The sequence below is a fragment of the Anthonomus grandis genome, chromosome 16 (genome assembly GCF_022605725.1).
Source record: "Anthonomus grandis grandis chromosome 16, icAntGran1.3, whole genome shotgun sequence".
In the NCBI taxonomy this organism is placed as follows: Eukaryota; Metazoa; Arthropoda; class Insecta; order Coleoptera; family Curculionidae; genus Anthonomus; species Anthonomus grandis.
The window spans coordinates 2233397-2259522 of NC_065561.1; the positions used below are offsets into that span (position 1 = coordinate 2233397).

The 26126-nt window shown below is 34.0% G+C and overlaps 1 long non-coding RNA gene across 1 annotated transcript; it reads right to left on the reverse strand.

The window, feature by feature from the left end:
- Positions 1 to 1537: 1537 nt before the first annotated feature.
- Positions 1538 to 4592, reverse strand: LOC126745785 (uncharacterized). The gene is made up of 3 exons (XR_007663677.1): positions 3319 to 4592; positions 2449 to 2597; positions 1538 to 2400 (listed from the first exon to the last, which is right to left on the reverse strand). It is a non-coding gene; the product is annotated as an uncharacterized LOC126745785 (long non-coding RNA).
- Positions 4593 to 26126: the final 21534 nt, after the last annotated feature.

Consider the following 26126-nt stretch of genomic DNA (forward strand, 5'->3'; position numbering starts at 1 on the left):
GTACATTGTTCAGGGAATACCGGACGATGCGGTATACAGGACGAGACTCTATGAGGCACGAAACATTTGACACTTGAAAGAAAAATTCACCCAATATGAAGCCTTGAAACACGAATTATCCACCAAATATAAGATGATCGAGCGGAAAGAAGACAAATCAAAGGAGTCTAAGAAGAAAGCTGCAGAAGGCGAAAAGATGTTATAATTGCGGCGCCAAGGAACATCTTACTGCAGAGTATCTCGAGAAGGAGAAGGGCACCAAATGCTTCACATGCAATGAATTTTGGCACGTAGCCGCCAAGTGCTTCAAAAAGAAAACCTATGCAATATCACAACAACGCAGTATTACAAAGAAATCACAGTGGATAAGTTTAGTTTTACTGCTTTAGTTGAGATGTGTAGCGATCTTACGTTTATGCGTTCAGATGAATATGAGAAGATAGGGTCGCCAGAGCTGCGAGATCGGAAAATAATGTTCGAAGGGCTGAGATCCACTGACAATCGCACAATTGGGCAATTTAAGAAATAAATTGATATAGACGGGAATGAGTTTGTTGTAACTTTTCATGTTGTCGTAGGCTCAATTCTAAGACATGCAGTATTGCTGGGAACGGATTTTCTTGACCGCGTAGAATTACATGTACGATAAGGTGTAGTGACTTTCAAAGAATTAAAGAAATCAGATACTGAACAAAATAACTTGTCGGAAATGTTCAAAATCAATATAGTTGACGAATCAAGGGAAACGGATTTATCACACATCCATGAGAAGAGATACCGTGATCAGATCGCGAATATGATTGATGAATATCGCCCGGAAAATACTAATGACGTTAGAATAACAATAATCATTCTCAAAAATGAGATACCGGTTGTAGCACGACCGCCAAGATTTGCACCTGGAGAAAAATAGAAGGTAGATGACGTAACTAAGATAATGAAGACGCAACTGGAGAGAATAATTAGGGTATCAACAATGTCAGATTACGCGAGGCCCATAGTATTAAGGCGGAAGCACATTATAGTCACGTCACGTGAGCTTACGTACTATCATGTTAAGTTAACCGTCGCGTGATATTACGCTAGGAGACACACTTGGGTACGCTCAAGTTAAACACGTTGTAGTTCATATTTATACTTAGCGTAGTGAAGAAGCGAAATAGAGATTCTTCTTCGTCAAGTTCATCAGACTGGGAAGAAGATATAGAAAACGCAGCTGCTTTTATACTAGCTAATGATGATAAACAGCGAAGTGATTGGATTCACCAAATAAATCAGCGTAGAGAAGAAGTGGGGGAATTTCATCAATTAGTCCACGAATTATTTAATAAACATCCAGACCGATTTCACATCTATTTTAGAATGACCAAAGAAGAATTTAATTATTTGCATGGACTTATTAAAAATAACATTCAGAAGCAAAATACTCAGCTTAGAAGACCGATTAGTACCGAAGAAAGATTGGCGGTGTTTTTTCAGGTAAGCATTTACCAATAATTGAAATAAATATTTTATTTTGCAAAAAGTATCGCTACACACGTTAAATAACAATAGAAAAGTTTAATGATATTTAGCTAAATCGACCAGAGACACAGAGTTCATATCTAGTAACGTCGGTCTCTATTCCTCGCGAGTTGTCTCTGCTGTAGGGTAATTGCTTATTTGTGAAACATTTGTAAATTGCTCATGTCCAGCTTTATCATAATCCTGCGGCGGGAGAGCCGATTGCATGTTATGTATGAGGATTCTGATGATGGTCTAGAATATTCATGAGGTGACGGCAAGGGTTGCACAGAATATAACAATGATGACGTAGACTGTCTAGAATTGTCGTGAGGTGAAAACAATGGTTGCAAAGCATATGACGAAGACGGTGCAGGTATTGGAGCACTTTATGCATGTGCGCTTCTCAATTCAGCTTAAAAAAATTGCAGCTCACTGTTATTTTAACTACAGTTTGTTCGGCTTTTGGTAATTGTTTCGTCATTCTCGCCAAACTTAGGAAAAATATGTCAGTTTCGTCTATATATTCAAAACATGTATGTTTGTTTTGCGCTGTTAATTTCTCTTCGAATTTTCTTTTTCTGAGAGCAGCATATTGTTCCATTATTGCCGCCATTTTCTCGGCTGTAGTATTTTTTTTTGTGAACACGTTTTGTTTCTCTTCATGTGCTCTAATGTTTTAGTATTTTCGGCGAGCAATATATCGTCTTGCGAAGGTGTTTGTTGTTGTATAACTGCAATATTTTCTTGGTCCCCTTCATCAGCTATATCTTCAGCGTCTGTACTGCGTTCTTGTATTTGCTGTTCGTCTGCGTCAACGTCATCGCCGTTATTTCTCTTTCGTCGGGAACGCGAATTTTATGTTAATTTTGAGACTTCTGCTAATTGTCGCGCGTCCTAAAAACACTTACATAGAATTGTAATTAAAACTCAAAAGTTATTTACCTTCGACCTTCTAAATGCGGCGGCAAAAATGTCATCTGGTGTGTCATTAATGCAGGATCCACATACCACAACTACAAGGGAAGTCATTCGATAGTTCTGTTGACGCTGGTTGAAGCAGACTACAAGTTTATTGCCATTGACGTTGGCGCCTACGGCAGGAATAGCGATGGCGGCATATTAAAAAATTCCGATATTGGAAAAATGCTTGAGAACAGAACACTGAACATGCCAGCACACTCTCCACTAGAACGAAATGGACCACCACTTACATACTACCATTATACACCTACTAAAACATACTTGCTTCGTCCATACAGCACTTACAAGGAAATAAAGCTCATAAAATATATAACTACAAGTTATCAAGAGCTCGAGGCGTTGTGGAAAATTTTGGCATTTTGATAGCGCGATGGAGAGTGTTTCATAGATATTTGGAAGTACAACCAGAATTGGTGGATAAAATTGTTCTTGCTTGTTGCTGCCTCCATAACATGTTGTGTTCCGATGCATACAAACCTGATAATGTCACTTTGAATATGCCTGATGCTGCCTTTCAGTATCTTGACGGAATGAGACGGAATTGCACTAATGAAGCTTTTAGAATTCGAGAAGCTTATACAGAATTTTTCAATTCACCTTCGGGTAGTGTACCTTGGCAGATGAATATGGTTGGGTTGGGTTGGGTTGGGTTGGGTTGGTATCTACAGCATGGAACTTTCTAATAGAATAAATTGGTAAAAAATTAAGGATTCATACGAAATCAAAGTTCATTCATTTCATTAGAAAGTTCCACTTTGTATATACTGTGTATGTCGTCTGCCAATGCGTTTATACATATTAATAATAAAAGAACAAAAACACTGAATTTACCTGTTATTTGTAAGTGTCTACCAATTTCTTCCCATGCTTCTTGCCGAATCGTCTGGTCCCTGTACTCGGCTGATGAGTGATTGTATAGCACTTCATGATTTCTTACAAGTTCAATTAACTTCTCGTCCATTTTTCATATACTTATATGATTTTTTTACACCAAAACCTGTGTCAAAACACTAAACGTAATGTCACGTTCCACTACAAAATGTAAATTGGCTGAATAACAGAGGCATGCTATCATGTGAGAGCAGACGAACGCGCCGTGAATACGTGAGGTAACAACAGTATGATTCTGATACATAAAATTCTACGCGTAAGTGGACTTGCACATACTGTACAAGTCACGTGATGATAGTCTGTTTACGCCTTTAGTGAAAAAAAAATGGGGACACCAGAGTTTGCGTCGATTATCGAGCATTGAATAAATTAATTATCAGGTGGCATTTTCCAATACTATGAGTCGACAGCCAGTTGGACGCTTTGCAGGGCAGTAAAATCTCTTTAACCATAGATTTGAAAATTGGCTTTTTTCACGTACCAGTGGATAAAAATAGCTAACGTTATAATGCATTCGTAACATCCACCGCACAATATGAATTCTTGAAGACACCTTTTGGCTCTGTATATCACCTATTGGGACGTATGAATAAAAACTTCTACTAGCAAAACTTGAAGCATATGCTATATAGTTTATGAATAAAAATGTAAGTAGAAGGTTTTACTCAAACTTGTATTAGAAGCATGAGCATTTACTCACGTTTAAGTATTTGCCCAACTTGTTATAAATAAAATGTCTTGTGTGATATGTAAAGGTGTGATATAAATATGTATCCTTTGCTTACTTAGTTGAGCATTTGCCCCAAAATATTTGCATCTCCTTAGTAGGAGATGCACCTTGCAATAAGCTGGTCATAGGAGTAAGCAATACATAGGAGCAATACATAAGTACGAAGGAAAGCTGATTGGCGAGATCTTAAATCTCTTTACAGATTTCAAGAAGAAAATGTAAATTGGATGGCGACGTACTCTTTGGGAGAAAATCTTGAATTTTTGCTCTTTCTTCGAATCATAAAATGAAGGTATTCTTGCGATATATGGCGAATCATGGATTTCAGATGGTTGTAGCAGAAAAACTGGAAATCACTCAGTCGACTGTTTCAATAACAAAAATAATTTGTAATGAACAAAATAGTTGAAAAATTCCATTAATATATCAAATTGCTGTCAACCCAACTCAAAATAAACGAAGCACAGCAAGCGTGTTAAGAAAAATTTTACTTTCTAATTTGGAGTGGTTGATAGCAGGCATGTTCAGATTTTAAAACCGAATCAACACGGTGATGAATAAATCACCTGAAAGGGATTGGCGAATTTAAATGTACAGGCAACATGTAACTTAGGACAAATACTTACTAGTGCTAATGCTTTTTTTTGTGTTTTGTGTGCTGTTTTGTGTGCTCTTTACTTTACAAGCTGATAATTCGATTTTTTACACCATTCTGTTAATAATAGACTGGTATTATATATTTTGGGTTCGATGACGGATTTGCTTACTAATCTTCAATCTTAATAAAGCTTTTGATTCACGATAATTTCATGAATAACATCACATATCTTTGGTTAAAAAACATTTGCTATTATTATAATTTGGATGATGTGGTGAATCGTATGATGTAGTATCAGAGAAAAATATATTGATTATTGCAGTTTTTCAGGCTTATCGAGTTATATGCTATAAATCAGATTTTTGATCAATGCAACATTGCAAACATCGGTTTATTACAATCGAGTAGGGATATACCTTTAATTGTTAAGTTTAGACAAGGCGCAAATTGAGAAGCGTATAGCGCCTGTGCCGCGACGCAGCACAGCACGTATTTTTGTAGCCTGGTGAATAATATGAAACAGCGCAAATTGGTGAGGCGATTGGTGAGACTCGACTCGCGTCTACGTGCAGTCGCGTGGCGCGGTATTTGAAACGCAGTTTCTCGTGCGTAAGCGTGCCTGGCTGTGTTGACAGGAGTTCATTTGCAATTTGTCTTTATATTTATGATGGGTTCGGAAGAGCAGCTAATAGAGGTAGTCAGAAAACATAGAAAACTTTATGATACAAAACATCCGAACTACATGAAAACCAAATTAAACACTAGGATTTGGGGTGAAGTTGCAAAGGAGCTAAAGTTTAAAGACGGTAAGTAACAATATTTATATAAATAAAAGAGTAACTAACATAGTACATAGTTTTAGTAATTTTCACTCATAACCGTTTGGTATTGCCATGGAACACTTCCCCAATTATTGAAATATTCTGTTAATTTTGCTCGCACTGTAAAAGCATGTGCCGAATTCCTCGTCTGATTACTACGTAGTGGAACTAACTGATTCGCTGGCAATTTTTCATTGTCTTCTAACTCTCCATTAAGTGTTGATCCGGTCGTCTTTAAGTAATTATGCAGCAAGCAAGCTGCCTTTGTAATATCTCTCACCGTATCAACTATATTTTCGAAAAGCCTCCTAAATACACGCCATCGCGAAGGTAATATACCAAAAGAGCATTCCACGGTTTGTCGAGCTCTAGACAGTCGAGCATTAAAAACCTGCTTTTCATAATTCCTCGTTACGTGTCTTCTTGGATACGGCCTCATAAGGTTTTCAGACAAAGGGAAAGCTTCATCTGCCACAAAAACATATGGATCAGCAATGTTTGGCAGCATTGTAGGTGCGGGAAGTGATAAAGAATATTTCGTGATTTTTTTGCCCAACGCACTTCTGGAAAATAAACTTTCATTACTGAATCTTCCCATAGCTCCAACGTCAATAGTGGTAAATCTATAATCTAAATCAACTGTTGCCAACAACACCACAGATAATGTATGTTTATAATTGAAGTATGAAGATCCGCTTTTGCCGGGTTTCTTAATTACAATATGCTTATCATTCACTACTCCAACACAGTGTGGAAATTGCCATGTTTGCTCAAATCGTAAAGCAGCTGATTCCCGTGTTTCAGTTGTAGGTTCTGGTAAATATATTGGTTGCATATGCGTCTAAATTGCAATAGCTACTTCTTTTACAATATTAGAGACCGTTCTGTCACCCATTCTGAAGTTGTAAGCGATACTTTTATAACTGTCTCTAGATGCTAAATATCTGAAACAAACAAAGTTATATAATAAGGTATTTTAAGTGTTTTTAAACATATAGTGATAGATCATACTAAATTAATTATACTTTACTAAGAAAATGTATTCTAAAAATGCTTAAAGTGCTATCTAATTGTTAAAGTTGTAATTTTGTTTCAGGGGAGGAGGCAAAAAATGTATGGTTGAAATTAAGAGGTAGCTATAGCGATGACAACAAAAATGCCTGAGAAGTAGAGCCGCTCCAGAGAACGTCAAGCTCTGGAGGTTTCAAAAGCAAATGTCATTTCTCGATCCCTTTATGTCAACTGGACCACGAGAAGGAAATATTGTTGACGATAGCGATGATCACTCAAGAATTTTTTCCAGAAACGGCAGAAACTGAAAACTTGGAAAATGACGGAATTGCACGTGAAGAGGAATTACAATTCGGTCCTGTTGAAGATGCTTCTCAAATTCTTGAAGAAAGTAATGATGTTGAACTCCCGCCCAGGGTTGTTAAAATTCGACCAATACTCAAAGCACGAAACGTCCAGCAGTATTAAGCCTTAATTCCATGCAAGTTACGCACAAGAAAAAGCGAAGCGATAAAAACAATTTATGTGATACCCTAAGACAATCTATACAACAGCGAAATGAGAGGGCACGACAACGAGCGGACGATAGAAAAACATTATTACAACAAAACAGTAACTGCGATGACCCTCTTTATAAGTTTTTTATATCGATGTATCAGCTTACAAAAAAGATGCCATCCAACATCAACACAAGGTCAGAAGTCAAGTTTACAATATTCAGTAGCCGAAGCAGAAGCAGAATTTATGAACCTCTCATATGACCGACCACATTCTGCAATCTCTTTTCACGATTTCTCTTTACGTAGCAATACATCAAACCCTACTTATGCAATTTTACCTCATTATTAGCCTCTGGAACCAGTCCATACCAGTTTCTCTAATGATGAATGACATCTAGAAAATGAGCAAACAAGCCATTAACCTACATCCGGAAGTTCGCTGGTTAATTTCATAGAGCGATTTTAATAAACTTTCACACTTTTTTTCTATGCAATTTACCTATTTATGATTGTTCAATAAAGATATGTCTATAGGTATATAGACATATATACACTTTTAATATTTACTTACCTCAGGAACACTGCAAGTTTTTCTTCAGTACCAATCGGCTTTTGGGCATTACATCCCTCTGAATTAATTGATCATTTTATTATCTCGTGTAATTCATTAAACTGTTTTCGATTCATACGAAAGTAATTGGTACAAACACCATCAGGAAATTCGGATGTCATTTTAAATTGTCCATGGCTACTTCTTTTTGATAATTAAAAATTATTTGGAGATTTCAATTTTTTGGCCATCAATAAATGGAACAATACCACTTCTTTTTCAGCATCACTATCTGACTCTGAACTAAGGGAATCTAAGTAAATGTAATTATTTCTTATAAAATCACTCATCTTTTGAAAGTCACGTCGACCGTCGCATTAAAAAGGGATTAAAAAACTGTGTCTCAATATGCGAATGCCCACGCAGGACGTGTGGCACGTGCGCGTCGCATCTCTCGTATCACGTCACCTCCCACGCGCTATACGCGTCTCAATTTGCGCCTTGCCTTATGTCTATGGTAATGTTTTCAAGACTCTTTTGCATGAAATTAAACAATTTATCTAGTACTGTTGGAGAACTTGTAGTTTTAAACTTTCTTAGTAAATATCCTTTTTTAAAGTCGTACCAGAGTTATCAGCGTTTGACGTAAAAGTGCTTCTTACCTCACCCATCAGAAGTTGAAAATAAATTTCGTTTTTGTTTTTAGATTTGTTACTACCGCTAATAACTATAATCTATTTTCTATATGACAAAAAAACTACTTAGAGCACATTCACATATTGATTGCCACCTCAGCTGTTGTAGAAGACATTTGAAAATCATCAGTAGCCTAATCAACACCATCTCCATGATAGTGTTCACAAATAAGAATGAAGAAAGCGGTATCGGAATTAGTTTTAGTCATAAGATATGTGCTCAACTCTTTTCAAATAGCGAAAAGGAAAATTAAATTCTTGTATCTACTCCACTTGAATGAATTCTTCAATCATTAGTATAAAAGGATTCTCATTAAGTATTAATTTTTCTTTCAGCTCTTCTTCTCAGAGAGATTAAGAATTAAGAGCGACAAAACATTGTTTATCAAATTTAGAAACCTATCAACAGAATATTGTACTTTCATCACTGGTGATTTGTCATATATACCATACGTTTTTCATCTAGTTGGTCATAAAAAAATGTAAAAATCATAAAATAATGTAAAAATGCTTTTAGGTTTTTCTTATCTACCAATCGTATTCTTTAATCCGTTGCTAAATCTAGTAATCTTCATTCAATTACCAAATTACAGGCTAATTATTTGATTAAATTATTTCAACTGTATCTATCATAGCAGTCAGTATTCAAACTATCAGGTATGGCTTGGCCATTCTAGCTTGGCCTCTGAGATTTGGTTGCACAGTAGCCTAACGCTGATAACGCTCGGAAGCTCATTTAAATGGAATCTCTCGTGGTGCTCGCATCGGTGATTTTAGTACGGGTGCATAGTCAGTATATATTAAAGTTTTTATAAGTGTAATGTACCGCTTTTTACAGATAGACTGAACATAAACACAATCATGCGCTGCGCACGTGATTGTATAAAACAGAGAGAGACAGGTGCTGATAACGTGTAGGGGACGAAGATAAAAGATTGTTCTCCGCTGCAGGTTTTGAATTGAGGACGGGCCGTACTGTGGGTGTCGCTTCCGAGTTCCGATTGAACCAATTGGGCCATCCTATCCACCTGCAAGTTAATGATCACGTGCGTGTCACGCTTTCAGTATTGTTTTGTTTTAGTCTATCTTGGCTGTATACAGACTTTAAATATATTATTGTATCGATTCTCGGTCGCTACAGTCAGTCTTGAAATCAGTCTGGAAAAAGAGTAATTTCCAAAGTTTAAAAATGCCTTTTACAAGTAAAGTAAAAAATAAAGTGTTAAGTGGACAAAGTCGTGCAATAGTTAGCAACGTATTGAAGTTTATGCAAGCAAAATCAGTGGCTGCTGGCAATGGTGAAGAAGTTATTCCTCTCGCAAAGGTATGTTTTGATCTGATATTTCTCAGAATAATGGATTAGCAATGGCAATGGCCCTTAATCGCACCCAAAAGGCAAAAAGCACTTCAGTTAACCAATAAAAATTATTTATTTTTAGGTTCAGGAACGTGTTGCTGCAGCAACATGTGTTTCTATAAGGAATATACGAAGAATCAAGAACAAAGCAAAACTAGTCGACACGGGCCGTACGACAACATTTTTAATCCTCAATAAAAAGCGACCTGATCGAATACTTAAAACTCATCCGGACGAAGAGTGTTAAGGAGAACCATTATCAAACACCATGTTACCGAAAGGGAGATTCCTACTTTAAGAGACAGTCAATAAAAAGTTTGTAGAGGACATGGAGTACCAAGGTTGTAAAGAAAGTTTAAGAAAAGAAATACATAAAATTGGGTTTCGATGGAGGAAATTGAAAAACAACCAGAAAATTCTAATGGAACAACGCCAATATAGAAGAGAAAACCGACCTATAATATATATGGATGAAACATATATCCATTTGACTCATACTCATACGAAGGAATGGAGTGATGAATCCCTGGCAGGACTTCAAAAACCAATAAGCAAGGGGCCGCGCCTTATTATAGTGCATTTCGGTGGCGAAAATGGATTTGTCCCCAATTTGCCTATATTAGGTGGAAATCGACCAGCACGAGTGGCGACTACCATCAAGAGATGAACTACGATAATTATAAAAAGTGGGTTTCAGAAAAACTCATCCCAAATTTGCCACAAAACAGGTTTATGGTCATTGACAACGCCCCATACAATAATAAACAAATTGATAAAGCGCCGACAACATTGACCAGGAAAGCGGAGATGGAGGAATGGTTAAGGCTACGAAATATCGATTTCGACAAGAAACTATTGAAACCTCAGTTATACAACATCATAGAAATGCACAAACCTAAATACAAGAGGTATGAAATCGACGACCTTTTTAATAGAAATGGTCACGAGGTTTTACGGCTACCCCTTATCACCCAGACCTAAATCCTATTGAGCTGGTTTGGGCAGAAATGAAGGAGTATGTGGCAAAAAGAAATGTAGATCTTAATTTTAACAAAGTCATTGAGTATTGTGACAATTTGTATTGTGACAGAGCCAAAAGGTTTGAGCAAGAATTCATTGACAAAGAACCAACAATGGATATTGTTGTGGAGGAACTGATTATTAGGTTGGGTGAAGACAGTGACTCTGAAAGTAATTTGGATGAAAAGGATGATGATGACGACCATGATGATGTTAACGATGGCGACTTATCTGGAATCGAAGAAATTGGTGAAAATGACGAATATTGGTGAAAATGACCAATTAGTTGAGAACAATAATAAAACTTATTTTAGTTTGTAAATGTGCAATATGTTTTTAAATTATTATGCAAATATATTAATTATAGAATTAAAACTTTTAATTTAGTTTTTTTTAAACATAACAAGATTTATTATTGTCCTCAACTAATTGGTCTTCGTCATTTTCACCAATTTTATGTTTTTCTTTTCTTAGACATTCTTTACATCCTTGGTACTCCATGTCCTCTACAAACCTCGTGTCGACTAGTTTTGCTTCGTTCTTGATTCTTCGTATATTCCTTATAGAAACACCTTTTGCTGCAGCAACACGTTTCTGAACGTAAAAATAAATAATTTTTATTGGTTAACTGAAATGCTTTTTGTCTTTTGGGTGGGATTAAGGGCCATTGCCATTGCTAATCCATTATTCCGAGAAATTTCAGATCAAAACATACCTTTGCGAGAGGAATAACTTCTTCACCATTGCCAGCAGCCACTAATTCGGCTTGCATAACCTTCAATACGTTGCTAACTATTTTACGACTTTGTCCACTTAACACTTTATTTTTTACTTTACTATACTGAAATTCCTTCAAACGAAAAAGTTTCTCGCTTACCGAAAATCATGAAACAATAAAAGTAAACTTTCGTGTTTACTTCATTCTCCAAGATAAACTCGGCTAACTAGGAGACCCAAATTAGTTCCGTTGTGACCACCTTTATATCTCGAATCGACTAAAAAAAACCTGATGGTTATAAGTTTATTGATTTAGAAGGTATCGCGTAAAAAAACATAACAGAGACCCAACTAATGATCCTGTCTAGGTTGCATGTGGTTATATCTAAAAAAAATTTTTCGAGAAGAAAGCTTTTTCCGTTTTTTATTCCGCTATCTACTCCACTTGACACCATCTACGCACGGACTAAGATTTTATTAAACCGCCCGTCCTCTGTCTTTGTGTAACACTGACTTTCTCATTCGCACGTTCGCGCATCTCAGAGCCCAAGCTAGAATGGTCAAGCCGTACTAACTGTCACTCAAATTTCTTCTTATTTTAGTGTTTTTCTCTTCTAAAATATCTTTTTCAATATTTTAATTGGTACATAGTTTCTTACAATGTAATAAAGTAACATGTAAGCAAATGCTTTGTTCATGCTAGTATAGCGTTGAACAGCCAACACTAATGTATGTATTATACAATTTTACATTTTTTTTCTGACAGAAATATGGATTAATTTTTAAAATTATAACAAATTGGAAAAATAAGAAGGATGATAATCAGAAAAGTTCGCTGTGAAGAAACGTTACTTTATACCAAAATAAGGCTATTTAATATTGCATTAATTAAAGCAAAATATATTGTAAAGGCTCTTTGATATTTATTCATCTTCAAAGATGTCACTGAGTGGGAAGATAAATTAATTAGAAAACTTATTTTAAAGAAATATACTTTTTAGAAGTTTTAGTAGAAGCATAACATAATTAATCGGGTCTAATATTATTAAATAATACCCATTAAAAAATATACTTCTTGTAAGGGGGGTAATTAAAAAATTGATTAGATCTATTTTAAACGAAATAAAAAAACTGGTGTACTTTGATTATCGTCAATTTTACAGACTCTACTTACCAAACATACTAAAAATAAATCTCATTTTCCTTTATCGTTTAATTTAAAAACCTAACCTAGCCTCATACGAACTTACTCGCTCAGAAAGATCTACTAAAAAGTTTATATAAAAAGCACTTCTAGGGTTAATGTTCCGTCATAAAATTTTAATACGATGAATATTTGTCTTCCTTAAAGCGAAACCGGCTTAAGCATTTCCTATTTGCCAAAAGGAATAAAATTGGCTTCTATAAAAACATCGGGCAACGAGCCAATACGAACTCAGTGGCGGAGATACTAAATAGATTTTTAGCTTTAGAAATTGTTCAACTAAGTTTGGCATTATTTTTATTCCACTAGTTTACTTGTGTAATAGGAATTGTGTAAATAAACATGACAGAATTTTACCTAAAAAGATATGAAGCCCCTACTTTAATATCCTTAAAATGTAATGAAACTTAAAACTGGCCTTATTATAGGGCCCTGAATGTGGTCTAACAGATAAAGCAGGAAACATTAGGAATTTAAATATAAAATTTAATTTATGATAAAAATATATTAAGATTATAATTTACAGTAAACTTAAACAAGTTTGTATTTTTATTAATAAATAATATAAGGTAACTCAGAAGCACACTTTTTTATGGAACACACTTACGCCTTACGCCCTGTCACAAAGCGATCCGAATTCCCGAGGATCCATGGACTAATTTGAAAATGTCCAGAGCAGTGTTACTCAAACTTTTTTCGTGACGCAACGCTTTTAAAAAACTAAATTTTTAACGGAACCCTAAACTCTAAACTAAAAGCAAAAGCAGTTATATGTAAATTGTTGCTTAATAATCATACAAAAAAAGATAGATACAGTAAGTAGTGAGTTAGTAAGCAAATGATAACACTAAGTTCATTTAATGCGAGGCATGTAATTGTTTTTTATTCGTCATCAACTGAGTAATGTCAGGCTTGATAGAAGAAAGTTGAATTCTCATGTTCAACCTTCTGTGGCAAGTTGTGGATTTTCATCACGAACCCTGCACCAAAAATCATTTAGTGAAATTGTTTTAAACAATGATTCCATGCTTGTAGCAGATGTCATTTCTTGAAATGATTCATAGATATAAATTGACATATTTTCAGGCTTCTGTAATTTAGATGAAAAAGGGTTTTGAATCCATGAGTTTATTTTCAGTTTTGTATTCTGTTCCTCAGGAAAGTAAGATTCAAAAGTCTCTTACAGATCATTGAGATATTGCACCAATTCAACAAATATTTTATTTTGAAAAATTTCTGTATCACTAAAACTATGGTGACTAAGGAACTCACTTAGCAATGAAAAGTTTTCGATTTCTCTTTTACCAAAACAAGTAATCCAAAAATCTAATTTTCTTTTAAAGGCAGTTATTTTGTTGTTAGCATTAAAAACTGTTATCTGTTTTCCTTATAGTGACAGGTTTAATTCGTTAAGTTTTCCAAACGTGTCTGCTAAAAGTGCTAGTCTAGATAACCAGCTTTTATCGGACAGGCCTTTTAAATTAAAAGGAACATCTGTAAGAAAAGCTTCTAATTCTGTTCTTAGTTCAAAAAGCCTTGTCAAAGTTTTACCCCGAGATAACCATCTCACTTCAGTATGGAGCCATATTGTTTTATGATCGCTACCATAATCTTCATATAATATTGAGAACAATCGAGATTGTAGGGGACATGATTTGACAAAATTAATTATTTTTACTGACTCATCAAGAACCAATTTTAGATTTATTAATTTTAGTGGCATTTTCTTAATCGCGAGTAATTGTGATTGTCTATGCAGGATGCAGTGGCTGGAACTACAATTTGGCGCTTTTATTTTTATTCGTGATATTGCTCCTGCTGTTTTACCTGTCATTGCCTTGGCTTCATCGGTACAAATATTAATGCAATCATTCTAATCGAAATGGTTCTTCAAAAAATATGTTAATCCTGTTAAAAATTTCTTCTCCGGTTGTGTTAGTAGGCAGCGATGAGCATACAAGCAAGTCTTCTTCGAGTGAATGTTTATATGGATATCGCACAATTACTAGCAAGATGGCCAGTCCAGCAACATCAGTCGACTCATTCATTTGCAAGACGAATTGGTTATTTTGAAGCCGTGAAACTAGTTCTTGTTTTATGTTTGCTGCGATATCTCCAATTCGGCGCGTAACTGTATCGTTCGAAAGCGGCACTGTAGAAAGATGCTTTACAGATTTTTCGTCGAGCATACATTTTGTTATGTCTACCACACCTGGTTTTATTAGCTTTTCAGCGATAGTGTGCGCTTCTCCTGGTTGGACAATGCGGTAACTAACCAAATACGATGCCTCCGTGGGCTTTTCATTCACAGTCTGAGTCGCATACGCCATAGTTTTTTGGCTTCTTAATAATTGTTCTTTTTTACGTAGAAAAAATTATTTACTTTTGTTTTTGAAGTCAGGATGTACAGTTTCTAAATGGCGCATCTTAGCAGGTACCATCGAACTATTAGGAAGGAGTTTGCTGCACAACATACAAAGAGGTGAGCCGTTGGAATCAACAAATCCGAGATTAATGTATGATTCGTCATACGTTTTTTCACTTTCAGTGTGTCATTAGATGTTTTACTACTTGAACTTGAAACCATAAAACTAGAACTTGACGCCGTCATATCACCTTGATTTGAATTTGACGCATCATCCAAGCGAACCACATTTTTTGCAACACCTTTAAGCTAGTTCTCCATTCTTCTTTAACACTTATTTGATATGGTCAATTTTTTGACAAATAGTATCTCTTGACACACGAAATACAAGATTTTACAGCCACTACGAACAATAACAAGACAAGCAAACATAAAATACTGAGCGCGGTGTGAGCAAATTATGCGGTACGTTACTTGATTAATAAATTCTCCGCGCCAAACAATCCTCCTTTATATCACAGAATAAACGATCTCACAAAAGCTAAGGCTTGCGTCGGCGCCTTTGATATCCGTGAACCAGTTTTTTATAAGCCCAACTGACAGATGCACCCGGCGCAAATACACCGAGATATCTCCTAAAGTTGTAGTAAACGCATACACCGAACGAAGTGCTTTTATTTTTAAAATCAAAATGGTTATATTCATATAATACGGAAGCAAACTAGTTTAACAAAATTTAGTTACATTTCAAATAGGATTTTTTTTTGTTCAGGCTTATATTGGTCCTTGCTTTTTGGAATAAATATATTAATTATTATTTTTATAAAAATTGTTATTTGACAGTTTTGATACACGATAGAGGTATAGGTTAGTATACTTTTAATTTGTTTTGGAATGGAATTTTTGTGTTAGTCGTTTTATGATAATGGTTAATAATATTTGCCTTTAGTAAGGCACTAGCTGAGAAAAAGTCTGCTATTTGTGTGATGTTAATATGTTAACAATATACATATACATATGTATATAGGTAGGTATTTTTAAATTAAATTTTAGCTGGAAGGTTTATACGCAGGTATGTTTTCTCGTATGTTTTAAACACAACATATTTAAGAGTAGGTATCATGGGCTTTTATATATTTATATATAAAAAGATATATGTATGTATTAATATATACATATGTAGGCACCACACATACGTCCATATTTTATAAAGGTATTATACGTTGTATAGTCGCCGTCCATTATGATAGTCTGGAACAAAATATAAGATTTTTAAGGGTTTTACTACTACTATATTATGCACTTGCATGGATAAACCAGTTCATAAGAAGACAGATAATTGAAAATTAAAGTCATTATTCTTTATCACATAAAAATACTGTATACCTAAATCAACCTTAATATTTTTATCTATGTACAATGTTATGTACCTGCACGTATGTACACATACATAGATACATATGGTTTAGGTATATACATATATGTTTATTAAATTAAATAATGTTTATTTCAATGACAAATTAATTAGGGAATATTCTGAACTTTTCAAAGCTTTTAAACAACCATAATAATAATGAATAATACATAATAATGTAACTTTTCTATACCTACTTTCTTTTATTATTGTTATTGCTCACCTTCTAATATCCCTAGGAAACGAAAATAAACTTTTTCCAGCGACGCTTTTGGCAAAACAACCCCTATACGCACAAAAAGTTGACATTTTAGTGTTTTTTTTTAAGTTTTTAGCACAACACAAATGAAAGAAAAAACAAAGTCATAGAGTACAGAGTTAAACTCCAAAACAAGGTAATGTGTAATACCTACTTAACAAAAATAAAATAAAAAACGGCAAATTACAAAATATCGCAAATATACACACTAAAGCTCGTACTAATACACTAATTATGACCCGATACCCCACGTGGGCGACGACAGTTGTACCCGTTAGAATGAGGGTAAATGGGAGGAGCCTGAACGAAAAACCGGTTCGGTAAAAAGGGCTAGCCTTCGCTTCTGTGAGATCGTTTATTCTGTGTTTATATTATACCAGAAACCATCGAATCATCTCGAATTCCTCAGAAACTTCGGAGAGCCAGACGAGTTTCTCCGAAGTACGCGTCGACGCACGAGAAACAGCGCGACGAACCGAAGTCATTCGATTGCTTATAGTCCGGGGGCGAATGGTGGCGTACGAGTAACGCTGTAACATTTCTATGTAATATGTCAAGCATTTACTTAATAATAGATATATTAAATTTTCGTATATGTACCAGTAACACCTATAAGTAGGCGTTTCGTTTTGGTTATTTATTTTTATCTTAGGTAACTTTATTCTTATAGGGTCCACTTTAATACATGCACTCAGTTATTATGACTGCTGGCGAAGCCCTACTGGAGGTTTCGCGGAGAACACTTTGAGTAACGCTGGTCTAGAGTGTAGGAGAGTATCACACAATGAAACGACTCGCTTTACAGACAAAAGATTAGGTTATTCTTATATTCTATAATTTTACAACAGACAAAACTGATAACCTGCCCTTTTGCATAACATGTTCTTCACGTACAAAAAAGTAGCGCAACGTTGCCAAGTTGAATTGTTGCTATATGACTCTAATATATGCTACATTAACACTCCCTCTCAATTCAAATTTCATCCTAATGGCTAACCTAAATACAAAAATTTATTTTAAATATATTTATTTTATATAATATATTTATCCAACCTTATTTTTTTTAAATCCACAAGAACTCATAGATAAGTCCAAAAAACAATTGTCAAGCTCCAAAGGAAAAAAATTTGTTAAAAAAAAACCGGAAGATCTAGAACTGATACCTCTGAGGAGAAAAAGCTGCATATTGTGCTTGACCAAAAAGCTGTGCGAACCATTCTTCATAATGGGAAAATGTACTTATACAAAGTTATTGTTGTACAAGATCTTTTTGACGTTGACTGTGATTGAAGGCTAGCATTTTGCAAAATAATGACTTAAAATATCAAAGAGGATTCGCATTTTTCAAACAATTTCAAATAATGTGTTATCAGATAAGGCGACTTTTACCGTACACGGAATGGTGAATAGGCAAAATTACCTTTACCGAGCGTGCAATAACCCAAATTGCTATAAAGACATTTTTGCGATAATTTGTATCATTGTCAGTGAGTAATTGGGGGTTATTTTAAACACTTAAACTTTTCAACACTTTAAAAAATTGAGCCGATTTCTTATATGTTTTTATTTAAAGTAAACTTAATAAATTGTTTCTTGATATTTATATTAAGTTATGTATCTAGTTAATTGTAGGAAAATAATGAGTTTAGCTATAACACATGATTAATAACAAATATTTCAAATTAACTGGATAATCAAAATAAGTAAAAATATACAGGGTAACCCATTTAAAAAATATAACTATCATTCTTTACAACTTTGTGGGCGACACTGTTTATTTTAAATTCAATCACCCATGTGTAGATTTTTAACATCTCTACACTTCTTATGTAAAACGTTTTTTGATAAATTCTGTATATTTTCTAATAATCGACCGTCCTGGTAATTTTTTCATAAAAAATATGTAATGATTTTATACATTACTTATAATAGGGGAGCCTGGGATTTGCAGTTACTAAAGCGACCAATTGAGTTGAGACGATTTGGTTCCAAAAATTAAAAAAAGGCATGTTAAAGTCCACTTCAGAGATCTATTAGAATCTTTGAGGTGCTGCGAATAGCCCGTGTGCCGATGGTATTATTCTATGTACCCGCCAAACCGTCCGTTCGGAGTTTGCCGAAGAGTGAACAATATGGAACCGACGAGTCAGACTTATTTATCGGGTACATATACCGGATGGTGTGCACAGCATAATACGACATAGAAAATCCCCATGTAAATTTGAAGGGGGTCAAATATAGGCTTTTCCATAATCTCCGTTAATTTTAAAGAAGAAGTTGTAATCGAACATTTTAAAGAGCTGGTTAAAACAAGGCCACAGAACAAATTTGGATGATTTGTGTTAAGTAGTTTTTAAATAAAAATGCTTGCCTTACCAAGATTAAGAAAAAAAAATTCTTTACAACTTTTTTTTCAAGTTAACAAGTGAGCACATATTTGACCTACTTTAAATTTATATGCGATATATCATAACTTAAGAGGATGCAACACTCAGTATTTGATAATTATATAAAAAAATCAAATAATTTAATAAAATGCTTTATTTGTCATCAAATACAGTTTCGGTTAAATATTTTAGTTAATTATTTTTTCTGCTTCATGTCCCCTATTGACTGTCATTTTAAAACACATGCATTTAAAGAATGCGAAGCTTTTTTCATGTGAACTTTTCCACCTTCGGAGGGTCTTCCTAATAATCTTCTTTTTCCAGTAATGGTAGTTTTTCGGTGACTTATAGCTGTTGGCTGTACACTAATTTTAGTACCACTTCTGGTGATTATTTTCTTTTTACAAAAACTCGGTTGATTTTCCATATTTGTTGGCATTATCGAGATCACTGCTGGAACAAAATTAATAGGGTCATCAGTTAAATTTTTAAAAATATGATCTGTGTGTTGCTTATACCTCGTTTTAAGCTCTTCAATTATCTCTGATGTAGTGGAGTCGGATGTATGTTGATCAACGGCTTTGTGAGAATCATCTACATTTTTGTCGCTATTGATTTCAATGGTTTCAACCCAGTTGGTTTCAGCCCTATTACTTTTATTAGATTTTAAATTTAGTACCTGCTCATCATAAGTGGTAAAGATATTTCTTCATTTGCTCTTGTTGCAGTTGCTAATTCAAATAGAGAAAGTTTGTTTTGGTGAAATACTGTATTAATCGTGAACAGGATATTATATTTTAAAATTACTGCTGCCTCATGCTTGCAGTGTCTACCGTTATGCCCAATAACACATGTACACTTGCAAAAAATCATATCGACAGTGTAAAATATCTCAGGATTTAAAAAACTTTACACTATATTGTTGATCTCCCAAATCCTTAATATTTGCTATAACTTTTGGTTCCTTAGGCATGTATCTCTCCTGAACGACTTTGCAAACCCTGCCTAAAACAATGTCTAGTATTCTTTGCGTATAATAACATTCGAAACCAGTGCAAATAAAATCGGTTAGCCGAGGCAAGTTAAAAGCTTATTTTTTCGATATATGAACGAAATTTGATGTGATTACATTGTGAATAAAAAAATTTCTTTGCTTCTTCTAGATCGCTCTCCGATATAGCATACACCAGTTTTCGAAACGTTTGATAAAAATGTTGCTGTAATGTAGCCAACGCCAACATGCTTTGAGGACATGAAAAACGCACAAAAGCAACTTAGAAGTTGAAAAGTATTTTTGCAGTACTTTTCTTTCATTAAGGTCGTCATCTGTCATTACAACTTTAGGTTGTAACTGATCAGGGATGATATCAAAAAGAGCTTTAACTAATGCGTCAAATCTCTCACTTTTTTGGCTGCTGCTAAGAACGCAGGCAATTGAAACACCACCAATTTCTGACTGGGTTAGAAAGAAATAAACCTCATGGTTTTGTAGGTCGCAGTTTCCCGTAGCATCGACGAATAATATTTCGGATGCTTGCGGAAGCTTCTGGGCTCTCTGCCTTAACGGAGTTGATATGGCGGCCCCATAATGTTCTTCTACTTGCACTATTCTAAATAATGTGCCATTTTGTGATGCCAAAATTTCGTCGAGTTTTTTGAGCATGTTGGAACCAATTCGTTCACCATATTTTTGCTTAAATGTCTTTTGCCACAAGTTTGTGACATCTGTTTTTGTAGGAAAATAAAACCGATCTAAAATTTTGTTATTATACTCATTTCCGTATAATTCAATTTTTGTGGTATGAAAACTGTGGTATGCAGAAGCCGCAGAGTGACCTTTCTCAAATAAATCTAAAGTTTCTTGTTTGGCATTGGGGCCTACAGGCCTTTCCCTAAGAGCGTCTGCCACATCTATCCTATGGGTATGACTATTGCGCAGCTCCACTATACATGGATATTGTTTATCAACTTTTTCTTTGGATTTGGAATTTTTATAAAATCTTCTTATTGTTATAAATAATTTTGCGGGACGGTTTATATTTCTTGATCTTTTGTTTCTTATTTGTTTTGTATTTTTTCTGCATCGTGTATTAAAGTAACAGAAATATATTCTTTTAAATATATTGCGGGTCTTTTTACTAGTTTTAAAAGTTTTGTGTATAGTCCAAGTGACTCTCGTGAACTTCTCGAGATTCAACCTGAATTCCTGAAAAGGAGATTAAAATTACTGAGAATATTCTTACATTATAGAATGAATAATTAGAAAGTCATTTAAATCTTATGATTTAAAAAAACTATGTTATTTAAATAAAAAATAATACGACAAAAAAGTAACTTTTTTTGTTAATTGATTCTTCCAACCGAACAGTAAATTTACGATACCTTACAAGTGAACGTGTTGTTGGACAATTTTAAGTAAGAAAGAGATAAAAAAATACAGACATGGTATACAACTATGGCCATACAATGTGCATGTATAATGTTTAAAAATTTTTAATTTCCTTCCCCCTCCCTAACTCCACCCCCTAGAGGTTGTTTTTAATCATCTTAAAATGGGACCAACTAGAGCCCAAAGGATAATTGCGTACCAAATTTTTGAGTTAGGCGCGTTGGTTACAGACAGACAGACAGAATACGGAACAAAAAATGTTTAGAATCGTCTGAAACGCAAAGATCTATATAACATTTTGAAATTTATAACCATAACCAAGATTCCACATACTATTGTATGTATGGTGGAGTCAAAAGTACCTACTTCACAAGAAAAAATTATAAAATATCCTATCCAAACGTAACGCAGCGTAACCAATATCAATCTATAAACGATCTTTGATGTTACGTTGCGTTACCGAGCTTGCGTTGCGTCATCTATAAACCAGCCTTAAACCGAAGAAAAGAAACATGCTGGTTTGATGCATCAGCGTTAACCGCTCCTGTAGGCGTATATTACAGCAATCATCTCTTAAAACTTACCTCAACATCTTTCTTTGAATAAATCTTCAATTTATACACATTATTCGATATTTCTAAATTCCATGGTATAAATGTTTTCTTTTACACAACAAAAATTAGCACATGCATTGGAAAAACAAAACAACTACTGCTCTATCGGGAGGACCGATAACTGTTTGCTATTTCTCTTAAGTGACCGACGTTTCCATCTGTGTCGTCGGTTCCACTTTCAGCATCATTCACTCTTCAGCAAACTTCGAATGGACGGTCTGGCGGTGACATAGAATAATGCATGCCGGTGTTGCTTGTATTGTCACATGGCATGCATCTTTAAATCGCCAATTTTTATGTTGAAAGAGTAAAAAGTGAAAGTAACATAGCGATATTTAATCATTCCATTAAATAAATAAATATTTTAAACATTTTTTTTTTAATTTATACATTTGATTCATAAAATTTGACTACAGACACCCACGTACTATTTTGTTAGACCTCAGTTCCAGCCACTCAAGCGTGAAAAGTTTAACAGGTCCGGCCTTACAATTTATTTATATTTAAAATTTCATTATTCGGAGTTTTTGGGTTTAGTTGTATAAAGCTAGAAATTCAGGATAGTTGATAGCAAGATAATATTTAATTTAAAGATAACATTTAATTACGTAAAATCAGTTTAACCCAAAAATTTTAATTTATTAAGTTCAGTTTTTAGCGCCATCAGTGGGCTGCTGTAATAAGTGATGACAGAATAGGTGGTACAAATTACTTAGGCCCAGTTATACTCTGGTTTAAGGCATTATAGATTTACTTTATGACACAAAAGGGTAAAATGATTTGGTTTGTCTTCAACATTTATATATTTCTTTTTTTTGGGTATTGAGATTTATTTTTATTTGGGGCTTATTATTAACGGGAATTTTGGCTGCCACATTCAATGTTCTTTATTATTATTATTTTTTTAATTAATACATATTATGATATATTATTATAATGACCTACTCATGAAAATCACATCTGTATCTTTAGTATCTATATACAGCATCTTTTGATAAAAAGTAATTGTGTAGTCAGAAAAGTGGGAATATTTTTTTTAATAAACTTTTACATTAAAAACATCTAGCTGTCTATATAAAATGTGTAAAAGATAAAAGTTTTACTTATAAAAAACACACTTAGCATCCTGAACATAATATTTATTAATTTGTTTACCTTATATTTAGTTATTTTGCATAATAGGAGAGATAAGATGAAAATTGACAAACATAAATGCTTATAGTAAAACAAACACTACATTTTAAGTATACTAGATCCTAAAAGTACAGTGAGGATACTAAATACTCTTATAAACCTAACAACTCGTTTCAATCTGGTCAAAAGAGTTAATACAATTTTCTTAACTCTGTTTTTTTCTTTAGCAGTTTGTTCCATTATGGATTCCAACTTCATGTCGTACTAAAGCATATGAATACTAAAACAGATTTAAAAAGTGTACACAAGTAGCAGAAATATTTTTTTAATTTAATGAATAATAATAAATTTACAATTATTTTTATTAAATAATTACAACTCAGGTGTAAAATAGCCTTTTTTCTTCCAGTGAATTATGAAAGCAGTAGTCTTGCTTCTCTGGGACAGAACAAGTATGGCAGTAACTGTAAAAAAATATTAAACTTGTTTTATGGTGTATTTGTAAGACAAATCATGGACAAAAAACTGTAAAAAACAAAATTTGAAATTGTTATCTTAATAAAAATAGTGTTTTTCTTATCTTGGCAAAAAAGGGTTTTTTTCCCAGAGAATGAAGGAAGAGGCAAACTTTATTGTGTCGCTAAAGAACAACAGGGGCAGTAAACTGTAAAAAATCAAAATTTTTACTTGTGTAATTTATAAAAATAGGGTTTTCTTACTATATGAAACAATAACTAATTTAGCCACAGATCTTCAATTTATGCATCAGATTCATCATTATCCAAATTTATAATGAAACGGTACCCCCATTCAAAATAATCTGATGCAACTAACGACATTCCTCTTCACATCTTATAATTTTTTTCTCAGACTTCCACTCGTCCTCTCCGAAATTCGGAACTTCCTCCTTAATTAAATTTATAACTTTTTTATCAAATTTGGATACTTATTTTTTCTGCGAATTCTCCTTTTTAGTTGTCCCCAAATCAACTCGTTAGGATTAAATATACAATTATACGGAGAAAGTCTAAGTACAGTATGACCATACTTCTTAGCTATGTTACCTACTACATACTGCTTTTCCCATGATTTGGTATTTACAACTTCCAATAATTGTTTCTTTTTTATAGGCGTTGAGGAAGATGATAGTGATAGATATCACTAAAAGTGGCCGGCGGATAGATGGCGCAAGAGGAAGGGCCCCGATCTCGTTTAAAAATCTCGTGTATCATTTCATTGTCTGGAGAGCGGACGAACAGGCTTAGGAGTTTTCGCACAAAAGGACAAACAATATTATAAGTTTTTTTTTTTTAGTTCCCTTTAAAAAAGCCAGAAATACTCGCTGAGTGGATAAATAATTGTGGAAACCAGGAAATATATGTTATGGATGAGGTTTTACTAAAAAATAGACTTATTTGAGAAAAACATTTTAACCAAGACTACATTTATGTAAGTGGCAGAACGATACTGCATAAGGCGGCTGTTCGCAAATTTTGGAAAGGTAAGTAATCTTTAATAAGAGGATATTTTAACATTCAGTTATTTTCTGTGTGACACTAACTTTCTTATTTTATTTGGGACACTTGGTATGGTAGTATGTATTTCAATAGAAAATCATATTCACACAATCATACCCCATTTCCTACTTTTTTGTATTATAATCATAGAAATATTTTTTTTAATTTTAAATAGGGTGCCATGAATGAGATAAAGTCTTAATTTTCAATTAAGTAATCACGCAAAAATAGTTTTCATTGTATTTTATTACTTGGATCTGTTCCGAGTTACTTATTTTATTGGGTATTACGTCACTTATAGAATTATTTCAATTATTCTTTATAATATTTACGTGAAACCTGCTTATATCTTAAAATTTGTTCCACATATTTTTTGAATATTAGTTTTAGTTAATTAAGTGCAATAGGCTTTTTATTGAAAAACTCGATCCTCTTGAACACAAAATGGAGAAAACATAGTGTTTGTTGTTAAAATTATACCTTGTATTAAACTTTGTTGGTAATTTTGTAAAAATAGCTTTTTATATATATATTTTTATATTAATTTTTGTCTCAAAAACTTATTTAAGTAAGTAATTATTTGTTTATAAAATTTAACTTTTAAGAAATTTCAATGTTTCCACCCTTAAGTAGATTACTCATCACTTAACCACCTAAATGACACCACTGTGTTGTATGTTAAAAAAAAATAATAAAAACATAGTTGGCGGCGTAACCGAAGATTCCAGCGTCGTTGAAAACCTGACTCAAAGAAGCCAAATGCCAAGTCCACGCAGCTAAAATAAATCGTTCCTAGATTTGACGCTTTGCGGCAGCACCACATGGTGCACGAAACTGAACGGCCATCCGATAGTCGACCGGGTCCACTTTTTAACACAGGATTGCGTATCTTCCCAAATATTTAATCAACGGTATAGGATTGTCCAGACTACTGTTCAGACCACTCTTAAGGCACCCATTCACTAACAGATCGCCTGCAGGCCATGGACTGACGGCCATAACGGCAGGCAATGACCGAGGGAGGCCACATACTATTCAGTCGACCTTTCGGGTCAAAACTCAAAAAATTGGCCCTTCAGATCGTTGCCTGCAGGTGACCCCAAAGATGTCCACACACTCTCAGTCGATCGTAGTTTCTTGAATGAGCGTTGCGTTTAACAAAGTGGCTGATTCAAAAAAACTGAAGAAATTAACAATTTTATTATTACGTATGTTAATCGAAAAGCCAGCTAGACAACGAAAACGATTCTTGGTTAAAAATTGGCTTCTAGAGAGAAAAATTGTCTCATATAAGTCTTATTAAAAAACTTCGAAAATCTTGTTCAGGCGATTTAAAAAATTATCTCCGTATAGATAATAAGACTTTTAAAACACTATTAAGACTCGTTAAATCTGACAATACAAAGAAAAATACCAAAATGAGGAGAGCGATTAGTGTAGAAGAAAGGTTAATTGCAACATTACGG